Source organism: Eleutherodactylus coqui, chromosome 2 (assembly GCF_035609145.1).
Source record: "Eleutherodactylus coqui strain aEleCoq1 chromosome 2, aEleCoq1.hap1, whole genome shotgun sequence".
In the NCBI taxonomy this organism is placed as follows: Eukaryota; Metazoa; Chordata; class Amphibia; order Anura; family Eleutherodactylidae; genus Eleutherodactylus; species Eleutherodactylus coqui.
The window spans coordinates 215801425-215813607 of record NC_089838.1 but is presented as its reverse complement, the minus strand read 5'-3'; positions in this window follow the sequence as shown (position 1 = coordinate 215813607).

Here is a 12183-nt window from a genome sequence, read left to right as displayed (position 1 = left end):
CTGTAAACCCGAGCCATCTTGTGTCATTTGAGTTTGAGAGCTTGAAGAAAAGAAGTCCAGGTCTCTTCATCGTGAATTGCGTGGATTCGTTGCATGCTGATCGCTACAATCAACAGGCGGAGAGCTGATCTCTTTTTCCTTTTCTTAGTTGATGCATTGTCTGTATATGTGGTATATGTATAATGGTATAATGTAATGCATTTATAGGTAACATCTATTGTCTTTATATGTGATGTTTTTTTTTTTTTTTAAATAACGTCATATATTTTAGGAATATATTTTCTTTATATGTGATACATTATTGGGATAATATCATATATTTATGAGCAGTTTATGTTGTCTGTATAATATAATATATTAATTGGTATGTGTGTCTGTTTAAATAGTTTTAGTTTATATAATGTCATATATTTATAGGTATGAGCAGTCTATGTATGTGATATTTCTATTTGTATGCGGTAATATATTTATAGATGTCATTTTATATGTGATATGTTTATTTGCATAACGTATTATATTTCTAGCTATGTGTAGTCTATATTAATACATTATTTCCTTATACTATTTTCCTTATATTTGGTATATGTATTTAAATATTTTAATATTCTTGTAAATCAATATACCAAATATGCAAACAATGCTTAATATCTATATGTGTAATATTTCTAGGTATGATTGTATATGTGATATATGTAGTGTGTAATACAATATATTTACAGGTTGTATGTATTCTCTTTATATTTGATGAATTTATTTGTATGATGTAATGTATTTATAAGCACATATTGTCCGCATATCAGATATTTATGTTTAATGATTATGTTTATAGATATGTATTGTTCATATATAGTATATATTTCTATGATGTTACTTATATTTATGGTTATGTATAATCCATATTTATGATATATTTGTGTATTGTAATATATTCATTGGTGTGTACTGTCTATATCCATATGTTATATTTTGTCTATGCTCTAGTATATTTTTAAGTATGTATACGTGATATATTTATGTTACTTTTTAAAGTAGTTACAGGTAGCATGTACTGTCCCTATATGTGATGTATTTATTTGCTTGTCTTTTCCCTTTATGCATATATTTTCCTTATACGTAGTAGATTTATATGTAGTATCTGTCATATATTTATTTCATTTATTGTCTAGTTTTAAATACTTATTCTTTATTCATTATGTAATGGATCAATATACTTAAAAAATAAGCAGGTCTGACACTGATGTGACTGACCATATAGAACAGAAGCAGAATACAGGACATACTGCGATGGATAAAGCCCTCCAATTACACTCCAGATCATCCCACAATAAAATAAGGGTAGCTCACATTTTCTAGTATTTCTTCCCATCTGGCCTCCCATGGCATCTTTATTCAGATGGGTCCCTACACTAACACTTAGAACAGGAGATCTGCAGTGTAATTGGTCGGCTTTACAGGGACTCTCTGGGAAAAATGAAATAGCATTTTTATAGTGGTTACAGAAGTGATCGCTAGATGAGCTCTGAGCTCCATCCTCACCATTACGCCCGCAGTCCCTGAACTTCAGGTCTCTTGTGTAGTTTGAGGCCAGAAGTTACAATGCTTGGACATAGATTAAGATATCAGATGGTTAGAGGAAGTTTAGTGATTACTAATTTAGAAGCTAGCTTTTCCTGGAAAACCCCTTTATTCCTTGCAGTATGATTTTGCACTTTGCCTGTATGGTCACTCACAGCACCATTACCTATCTATCTTTACATAGGTGGTTTATATAAAGTAAAAGATAGTAGGGTTAATACGACAAATAAAGTCTTAGTGTAGGGACCCATCTGAATGAGGTCGCCGTGACGGGGCAGATGGGCTCGCACATTTTATTCAAAATGTGCGCTAAGAACCTCATAATTGTAGCCAGTAATATTTATCATGGGAGATGGGTTGCACCGTACAAAGACAGGTAGGTATATATTTGGTGGGCACCTTGCTACACTTATCAGGAGAGCTTTAAACTAGAATAATAAGGAAGGGAAGTGAAAGGCCAGGTAAAAATATACATCTAATGAATACATTTGAGAACCTTGCTATTAGATGTGGAAAGAAAGAACAAAGATGAAAAATTCAGATGGAAAGTAGAGGAGCAAGAGACACCGATCACAAACTAAAATGTTTCTACGCAAATGCAGAGCATGGGAAACAAACAAGGAGAATTGGAGCTACTAACACAGGAAGGGAAATATGATATCATAGGCATCACGGAAACTTGGTGGGATGATACACATGATTGGAATACAAGGCTTGAAGGATACAACCTATTTATAAGCAACAGACCTAATAAAAGAGGAGGAGGTATTGCGTTGTATGTTAGGAAAACATTTATCTCCCCCGAGATCCAAACTTCAGAGCATGGGAGTTCTGTAGAAACTGTTTGCATAAGAATATAAGGAGAAAACAACACAAAAGACACCATTGTAGGCATTTACTATAGGCTATTTACCAGAAGCCGCAGGGCATTATAAATCATATAGCAGGGGTAGATAATATCTATTTCATATAACCCATACTGTAACGGATGGGAGTAGAGGAGAGCTGAGGGGATCCTGATTGATCCCGCCTCTCTTACTGATTTGTTAAGGAACAACTAATCTGAACGCGCTTGCCACTGTGAATGCAGGATTGCAAAAAAATCCCCATATAATGATGTGATATGAAAAAAGAAAAAAATTGACCTTTTTTGGCTGAATAAAGGATTTAAAAAAAAAAAATGGTTATATTATGCTTTTTATACTTTGTTTATGTTCATTTTTTCCTTTTTCTTTGGTTGGGTTTTATTTTGATACATTGATTACACTTTATTATATTCCCCCCTTCCTTTTTTTTTTTTTTTTTTGGGGGGGGGGGGGGAATTGTATGAGGCCTTTAATGTGCAAATGAGCACAAATATATAGTATGTTGCATTTTTTTCATGTGCGCAAAAATACGTAATGTTAGAGCACCCATGAAATCACTGGGTTCTATTCTCTGCAGATTGTGTGCGCAAAGTTTGGCTGCACATCCAAGTGGAAGAATGTATTAAGTGGGGTACCACAAGGCTCTGTCCTAGGCCCAGTGTTGTTCAACATTTGTATAAATGATCTGGAGGAGGAAATTGTTGGAAGCAGATCAAATTTGCCGATGACACAAAGCTAGGAGGGATAGCTAACATTAGGGAAGAGAGATGATTCAAAAAGATGTAGAAAAGCTTGTACAGTGGGCGGCGACTAACAGAATTCTGGGATGTATTAAGAGAAGCATAGAGTCTAGATCACGTGAGGTCATTATCCCCCTCTACTCATCCTTAGTCAGACCTCATCTGGAATACTGCGTCCAGTTCTGTACTATGAAAAAAAGGTTAAAGGATCTGGGAATGTTTAGCTTGCAGAAGAGAAGGATGAGAGGAGACTTTATAGCTGTCTACAAATATCTGAAGGACTGTCACAATGCAGAGGGATCAGCCCTATTCTCCTTTGTACAAGGAAAGACTAGAAGCAATGGTATGAAACTGAAAGGGAGGAGACACAAATTAGATATTGGAAAAAACTTTCTGACAGTGAGGGTGATTAATGAGTGGAACAGGTTACCACGGGACGTGGTGAGTTCTCCTTCAATGGAAGTGCTCAAACAAAGACTGTCTGGGATGATTTAATAAATCCTGCACTGAGCAGGGGGTTGGACCCGATGACACTGGATGTCCCTTCCAACTCTACCATTCTATGATTCTAGCAATCCCTGATACACAAAACTTCAGGCATGGTCTAAAAACGCACCTCTTCAGGGAGGCATACCATATCCCATTAACTAAACCCCTCTTTACTTCGCCTGATAACATGCTCCCTGCCCCCGCTTACTGCAGTCCCTGCTAGCCGCATTCAACTGCCCCCTGCAGTCATACCGATTCAGACACTATATGTCTTAAGTCTGACCATTGTCTATGTGTATAGCATCCCACACTCTCCACCAGTGGTTTTTGTATCTTTGTTTCTTATATCTGTTCTCCCCTGTTTTGTAAGCACTGCGGAATATGTTGGTGCTTTATAAATAAAGATTATTATTATTATTACTTGTGGATTATTGGTCACCACTTTTTTAATATTTACCTTTTGACGCTGTCTTGCCAGGTATTGCCACATTTATACCACCTGATTAATAAATATTTATGTTTTGGAGAAATAAACAAACAGTATAACAATGTTTAGAGATGAGCGAGTATACTCGCTAAGGCTAACTACTTGATCTCTCTCTCCCTCTCTTCCCCCCCCCCCCCCGCTCTCCCCCGCTCCCCGCCGCAACTCACCTGTCACCCACGCCGGTCCCCGAATCTTTAGAGACGAGCGGGGATATACTCGGATAAGGCACTACTCGCTCGAGTAATGTGCCTTAGCGAGTATACTCGCTCATCTCTAATAATGTTCTATATGCATATGTATTGGTGAAACTTTTGTGAAATTAATTTAAACAGTGGTGACAGATAACCCACAAGTTCCCTCAAAGAACAATTGTTAATCTCTAAAAGAAGGAACAAGTTGCCACGGGAGGTGATGAGTTCTCCTTCAATGGAAGTCTTCAAACAGAGGCTGGACAGACATTTATCTGGGAGGATTTAGTAATTCTCACATTGAGCAGCGGGTTGGACCCGATGACCCCGGAAGTCCCTTCTAACTCTGCGATTCTTTGACATGAAGCACTTTTATATTTAGAAGTACAAACTCATGTGGTGAAATTAGTTTTAGTCAGAGATATAAGCTATAGGGGGAGCAGGACAGGGACAGTGTTATGGTACTAGTGTAGTGCCTAGGTACGCACGACGTGGGCTCCCTGACCTTCACCCACGCCACTGTCTCTTCCTGGAGATGGTGCCTGATGGTGCCACTCTGACCCTACGCTTCCTAGGGTGGACATACAGGGACCACCATACCTATGCAAAAGACTACTACCCACTAGCACCAACAGGAAAGGCAGATGACAAAACCAACACAAACAGAACAGAGGCAGATGCTAAATCTCTGGCTGATAACAGCGAGGTCTAGCGGACAAGCTGACAGAAGCAGGATGCAAAACAAGGCAGACAAGCTAGCAGACTGAGGGAATGGCACAAAGTACCAGGACCGACACTCAGCAGGTCAGAGCTGCAGAGCTACTAAGCTCACACTGAAAACTGAACAATAATCAGCAAATCCCAGGCAGCCAGAGCTGGATATTATAGGAAGGCGGGAGGAGCCGATAGGTAGATAGACCTGTCAATCACCAGCACACTACTCAGACTCATAGCAGGGTAATTAACCTGACTGAAGGGCACAGGAGATGTTAAAGGAGATGTCCCGCGCCGAAACGGGTTTTTTTTTTTTTCAACCCCCCTCCCGTTCGGCGCGAGACAACCCCGATGCAGGGAGGTAAAGAAAGCTCACCGGAGCGCTTACCTGAATCCCCGCGCTCCGGTGACTTCTCTACTCACCGCTGAAGATGGCCTCTTCCTCCGTGGACCGCAGCTCTTCTGTGCGGTCCACTGCCGATTCCAGCCTCCTGATTGGCTGGAATCGGCACGTGACGGGGCGGAGCTACACGGAGCTACACGGAGCCCCATAGAAGACTGCAGAAGACCCGGACTGCGCAAGCGCGGCTAATTTGGCCATCGGAGGGCGAAAATTAGTCGGCACCATGGAGACGAGGACGCCAGCAACGGAACAGGTAAGTATAAAACTTTTTATAACTTCTGCATGGCTCATAATTAATGCACAATGTACATTACAAAGTGCATTATTATGGCCATGCAGAAGTGTACAGACCCACTTGCTGCCTCGGGACAACCCCTTTAACCCTGGATCGTCTGGACAGAACACGGTGTGCTGGCAAACATAACAATGAGCTGACAGGCGTAACATTATCCCCCCTCAAAAAAAGTGGCCTCTGGACCCTTTAGGCAAACAAAAAATATATATAGAAATACCAACTCCTTTAATGGACGCACGTCTACAGGACTTATGAATATGGCCTGAAATAACGCATAGCAGTCACAATAAGGAGCGGAAAAAGTGCTTATATACCAACTCCTTCAATGGACGCACGTCATACAGGACTTAGGAATACGGCCAGAAATAATGCATAGAAGTCACAATAAGGAGCGGGAAAAATGCATATATATATATATATATATATATATATATATAAATATATATATATATATATATATATATATATATATATATACCTACCTTGAACAGAACTTATTGCACCTACACGATAGGTCTCAGCCACAATAGTCTGTAAGGAACAGGAAACGGACGTCCACAACAAATGGACGGGTGGCCCAGACAGACAGACAGGGCCCTACATCCGCCTACAGATGGACTAGGGGTCAGGATACAGACCAGGCGTCCGCCCACCCACGGACGGGTAGCTATGCAGGAACACGGGGGGAAAAAAACTAATTCATTCCGTTTGTCAGAAAAACGGTGTGGTAATTCAAGCCTGGGTTCAGATTGTGCTCATAAGTCAGATGCTGCAGGCACAAACATAATGTCAGACAACTACTGCATAATGTCCGCCATCTGCTGCGTTAACGCTAGCACTTGCTGAACCAGGACTTTCGTTGGATCTTGTACAGACATAACACTAAACTGGCTTGAAAGAGCCTAAACAGGATCCACACTGTGTCTAGCGCAGTTTGTTTGGGCCGATTATTATGTTACGGTACTAGTATGGTGCCTAGGTATGCATGGTCCCCTATCCAATGCGGGATAGTGCCGCGATACCGGCCTTTTCTTGTGCATGTGCAGTGAATTGTTATGGACGCAATGACGCATGACATGTCAGAGGAGGCTCCATGTTCCGCTCCGGATGCACTGCCTGTCCACATTTGGTATGTGCTATTTGTGTGCACCTGTTTGCTTTTATGTATTGATTATGGTGGCTGTATACTTGTGTGTGATTTGTGTAAACTGCCTCATGTTTTGTTATTTAAGTGATGTCTGTCTATGTATTGGGTAGCTTAAAAAAGGCCTCGTTTTGGGCCGAAACGTAGCCTACCCCTTTTAAAGAAAGATCATGGAATAATAAAGATCCAAGCTTTTTTATGAATTTTTGCATGCTGCGACTTCTTCTATTTTCTCTGGTAATGTCCAGGGCAATAGTCATCAGTACCCCTCTGAAGAAGACTGGTCAGAAATGTGTGTCAGGGGTCTAGTCCCCGCATTATGGGGGAACTCTGAGGAGCCTTATACTATTTACAGGTATTATCTGTGACATGCACTTTGCCTTTTCCTCTTGGATGGGGGTTATACTGGAGATGCATTGATGGCTATTGCCCTGGACATATCTAGTGATATACATCTATATGGATTTGTGTTAAGCTCTCAGGGACTTATCGTTATGTGGGGATTTTTTTGATTTGATGTGTTTTTATATTTGTGTGTATTTCTGAGTATTTTCTTTTTGAATGTATGACTTCTCTATATTAAATAAATATATATATTTTTATAAGTCCTGCACTTTTCTTCTGTTTGATATTTACTATAGGCCGCCTGGACAAGCAGAAGATATGGATGAACTCTTTCTACATCAGATGGCCAAGCTCTCAAAAAACAGTATGACATAGTGATCATGGGAGACTGATTGGATGGATGTATTAAACCACGGAAATGTCCAAGAATGTTGGGAAATATTGCAAAATGAAATACTCAATTCGGCACCATGGATTGGACACACTAAAAACGCTCACTGTCGCCCTCATCCACTCTCAGCTCATTTATTGCAACTTGTTGCTGATCGGCCTCCCCTGCACCAGACTCTCCCCTCTCCAATCCATCCTGAATGCGGCAGTCAGGCTCATCTTGCTGTCCATCCGCTACTTGGATGCATCTGCCCTGTGCCAGTCACTACATTGGGTGCCCATCAAATATAGAATCTAATTCAGTCTCACTATCTTCAACCATTAAGCTCTTCATAGCACCACTCTAGATTGCTTCCCTCATCTCAATCCACCACCCAGTTAGCACCCTCGACTCTGCTAACAAAACTAGATTAAGCGCCTTTTTAAGGGCTAATGCCCACAAAGGATTTGTACCACAGTTCCCCACTGTAAATCTGTGGCGGAATAACGCAGCTATTATGTTTATTGAAGCTAATACCTTTTCTGCCAGCCAATGCCGACATGCGTTATTTTACCACGGATTTTTGTGAGCAGTAAAAAAGTGTCATGCTCTATTTCCCACGGATTTACGTTGCGTGAGGTCTCCATCAATATAGCCTTGATGGTGACCGCGGAAAAACACACAATCAGCAGCGGCCATGGTTTGTGTATAATCCCGGTACTCCCGCGGTGTAAAACCGTGGGCATATCCCAGGACAGCCATGGGCATGAGCCCTAACTTGAACCTTTCATTCCCGCATCCAAGACTTCTCCAGAGCAGCAAGACCTTCTAAAGCATTTGTGTTCTCATTTGCCCCCATCTCCTGATGAAGCTTGTATCCAGTGAAAAATGGTAATGGTGTTAAAGATGGGGTTACCACTAGGGGCGCTGGGGTCTGGTTGGCGAAGGGGTGCTTGTCCTGGCATGCCTGGGCTGGCGGCTCTGTCCGGTTGGTTGCGGCGGCCGGCAGCGTGTCCTGCGTCTTGTGCTGGCACACCAGTCTGCTGGTTGGCCGCACAGTGCTTATGTGGGTGAGTGCAGTTGGGGGGGGAGGTGGCTTCATGACTCCCTCCAGTCATCATGTGACTTATCCCTGCCCGTCTGGACAGGGAGGTATGTATATAAACCCTGCTGGCCCAGACTCCAGTGGAAGTGTTTGTTTTGACTTGTTCTGACTACACCCGCAATTATTTGACCTGACTATAGTGTGTATGACCTCGGCTTGCACTTGACTCTGCTTCTGTTTTTGCCCTCCTGTACTCCGCTTGTGACTTTTTGGTTGACCCTGCTTATTGTCTCGACTATTCTCTGGTCGGCGCATCGTTGTCCTGGTCAGCTCAGGGTTCCCACCTGTTGGTCTCCCAGTCCCTCCTTCTTGGGGTCCCTGACACTAGTGCAGCGCAGGGATCGTCGCCCAGTTGTCACCCTGGGGCCTAGCCTAGGTGGGCAAGTAGGTAGGGACACGGGAGAGGGTTAGCATAGGGATCCCCTGTCCATCTGCCCTGGCCATCCCTAACAGATGGGCAGGTAAATCTATGTGTTTTTAATGGCTGCTAGACAGCGTAGCAATGCCCATATATCCTCTATTGCAGATAGCAAGGCCCAAATTCTAGCTCTTCTACTCAACCCGATCGCTACATGTGCTATTAGGAACTGACAATCACAGGTAGTGCGGTCATTGAGATAAATGGGGAGACACAACTTACCAGCAGCATGTAGAATAGGCAAAATGCTTTGTGACATCAATAAAAGTCGTCGCCCTACAGTCTGACCAGAGAGTATGTAGCGCTGCAGCTGGAGGAGTCAAGTGACAAGCAGTGTGTAAGTGTGTGCAGCGCAGTTGTGTGTGAAACAGATGTTATTGTGCGCTAATTGTTTAGCCAGACAAACAGTGTGGGGGAGCCTCACAGCAATATAGATGGTGAGGGGGGCTTCGGGGCTCCCCTAGCTTAGGGGCCGAGTTGGAATTGCGACTCTTGCAACCCCTTTTGTTATGCCACTGATTATATATAATAAACATATCAGAAGTCACCATTATAGAATAAATCTATATTTGGATTACTTTTGACCTAAACAATATGTCTATGTCTAACATGTCTTGCTACTTATAGCAACCAATCACTGTGCAGTTCTCATTTTTCCAGGACATTTTAAGGAAGAAAACAGAGTTCTGATGGGTGACTATGGACAATAAGTTGTTTTAAATAAATCTCCACCTATGTGTGAACCCAACCTTGGGTTTTTCTGTGCATTTAAAATGGTACTGAACTGATGTTTTACTGGTCGTTTTAATGCCTACATGTTAAATTATAGGGGAATTTATTTGACTTGAATCAGTTTTGCGGTGCAAAAAAAAAAAATCATACATTTTGTAAACACTATATTTACACTAAAATTTGCAACTTTTCTTTGCACTCACCAGTTTTAAACAGTAGCAATAAAAGTGGGCGCAGTTTAGCCGGAAGAGGCATTTAAATTCAGAAAATGTCACAAGTCTACATGTGCTCATAGTAGGCATAGATTTCATTTTCTGGCTTAGTGAGACCAATCTGCATTTTACACTAATGAACGTCAGTGTAAGGGCGGACTCACACGGTTATATGCACAAAAACGCGGTAGCATGAAGGAGGGTTTTTTGCGTGAGTTTTAACACATTTTACTGTACTCTTCGCACTGATGGAGATCTTTCACATCAGCGCGGGACATACTCGTGCCGTAATTAAAAAGGCTGTGTAGCCTAATTAGTTCTCAGTGTGATGGTTTTTCCATGAAATAGCACAGTGTAATGCGCAATTATGTAGGTATTGGATGCACATTTGTGAACCCTCCTATGGGGCCTTTAGTGCGCAAATGGGCACAAATATATAGCATGTTGCATTTTTCTCGCGTGCACAGAAATACCTAATGTTAGAGCATCCATGAAATCACTGGATTCTATTCTCTGCTGATTGTGTGCGCAAAATTAGGCTGCACATCCAAGTGGAAGAATGTATCAAGTGGGGTACCACAAGGCTCTGCCCTAGGCCCAGTGTTGTTCAACATTTGTATAAATGATCTGGAGGAGGAAATTGTTGGAAACAGATAAAATTTGCCAATGACACAAAGTTAGGGAGACATAGCTAACACTAGGGAAGATAGAGTATTCAAAAAGATGTAGAAAAGCTAGCACAGTGGGCGGCGACTAACAGATTTCTGTGATGTATTAAGAGAAGCATAGAGTCTAGATCACGTGAGGTCATTATCCCCCTCTACTGTTCCTTAGTCAGACCTCATCTGGAATACTGTGTCCAGTTCTGAGCACCCCACTTTAAAAGACATAGATAAAGTGGAGCAAGTTCAGAGAAGAGTTACCAGGATGGTGAGAGGTCTGCCAACCATGTCCTATGAGGAACAGTTAAAGGATGTGGGAATGTTTAACTTTTAAAAAAGAAGGCTGAGAGGAGACTTAATAGCTGTCTACAAATACCTGAAGGGCTGTCACAATCCAAATTTGGAGCTTGATACATATAACCGAATGAATGAAAAATATTAAAAAGTTTTTCCGCGCTCGTCAGGATAAATAATTAATCTTAAATCTCATCAAGCATTCTTGTTGCGAATAGTATTTTTATTACATAAAGTGATCAACGCGTTTCGGCTGTAGTAGCAGCCTTTCTCAAGCTTGAGAAAGGCTGCTACTACAGCCGAAACGTGTTGCACAGTTTATGTAATAAAAATACTATTCGCAAGGCGCGGAAAAACTTTTTTATTTTTTTTCATTCATTCGGTTAGATTATATATTAGAATATTGATGAATGAATGGAACAGGTTACAACGGGAGGTGGTGAGTTCTCCTTCAATGGAAGTGTTCAAACAAAGGCTGGACAAATATCTGTATGGGATGACCTAACAAATGCTGCACTGAGCAGGGGGTTGGACCTGATGACCCTGGAGGTCCCTTCCAACTCTACCATTCTATGTTCTCTTGAACGCGCTACCTAAAACTATGCGGACCATCACTGACACACAAAACTTCAGGCATGGTCTAAAAACGCACCTCTTCAGGGAGGCATACCATATGCCCTAAACCAAACCCCTTTTTACTTCGCCTGATAACATGCTCCCTCCCCTTGCTTACTGCAGTCCCTGCTGGTCGCATTCAACTGCCCCTGCAGTCATACCGATTAAGACACTATACGGCTTAAGTTTGACCATTGTCTATGTGTATAGCATCCCTCACTCTCCACCTCGCCATACTGTGCACATCTCCAGCCCTTTACCCTCTGTATCACCCCATTGTCTGTAGTATGTAAGCTCATTGGAGCTGGACCCTCACCCCTACTGTTTCCATCAATCGATTACTTCATGTAACAGTGGGTTTTGTATCTTTGTTTCTTATATCTGTTCTTCCCTGTTTTGTAAGCGCTGCAGAATATGTTGGCATCATATAAATAAAGATTATTATTATTATTACTTGTGGGTTATTGGTCACCACTTTTTTAATATTTACCTGTTGACGCTGTCTTTCCAGCTATTGCCACATTTATAC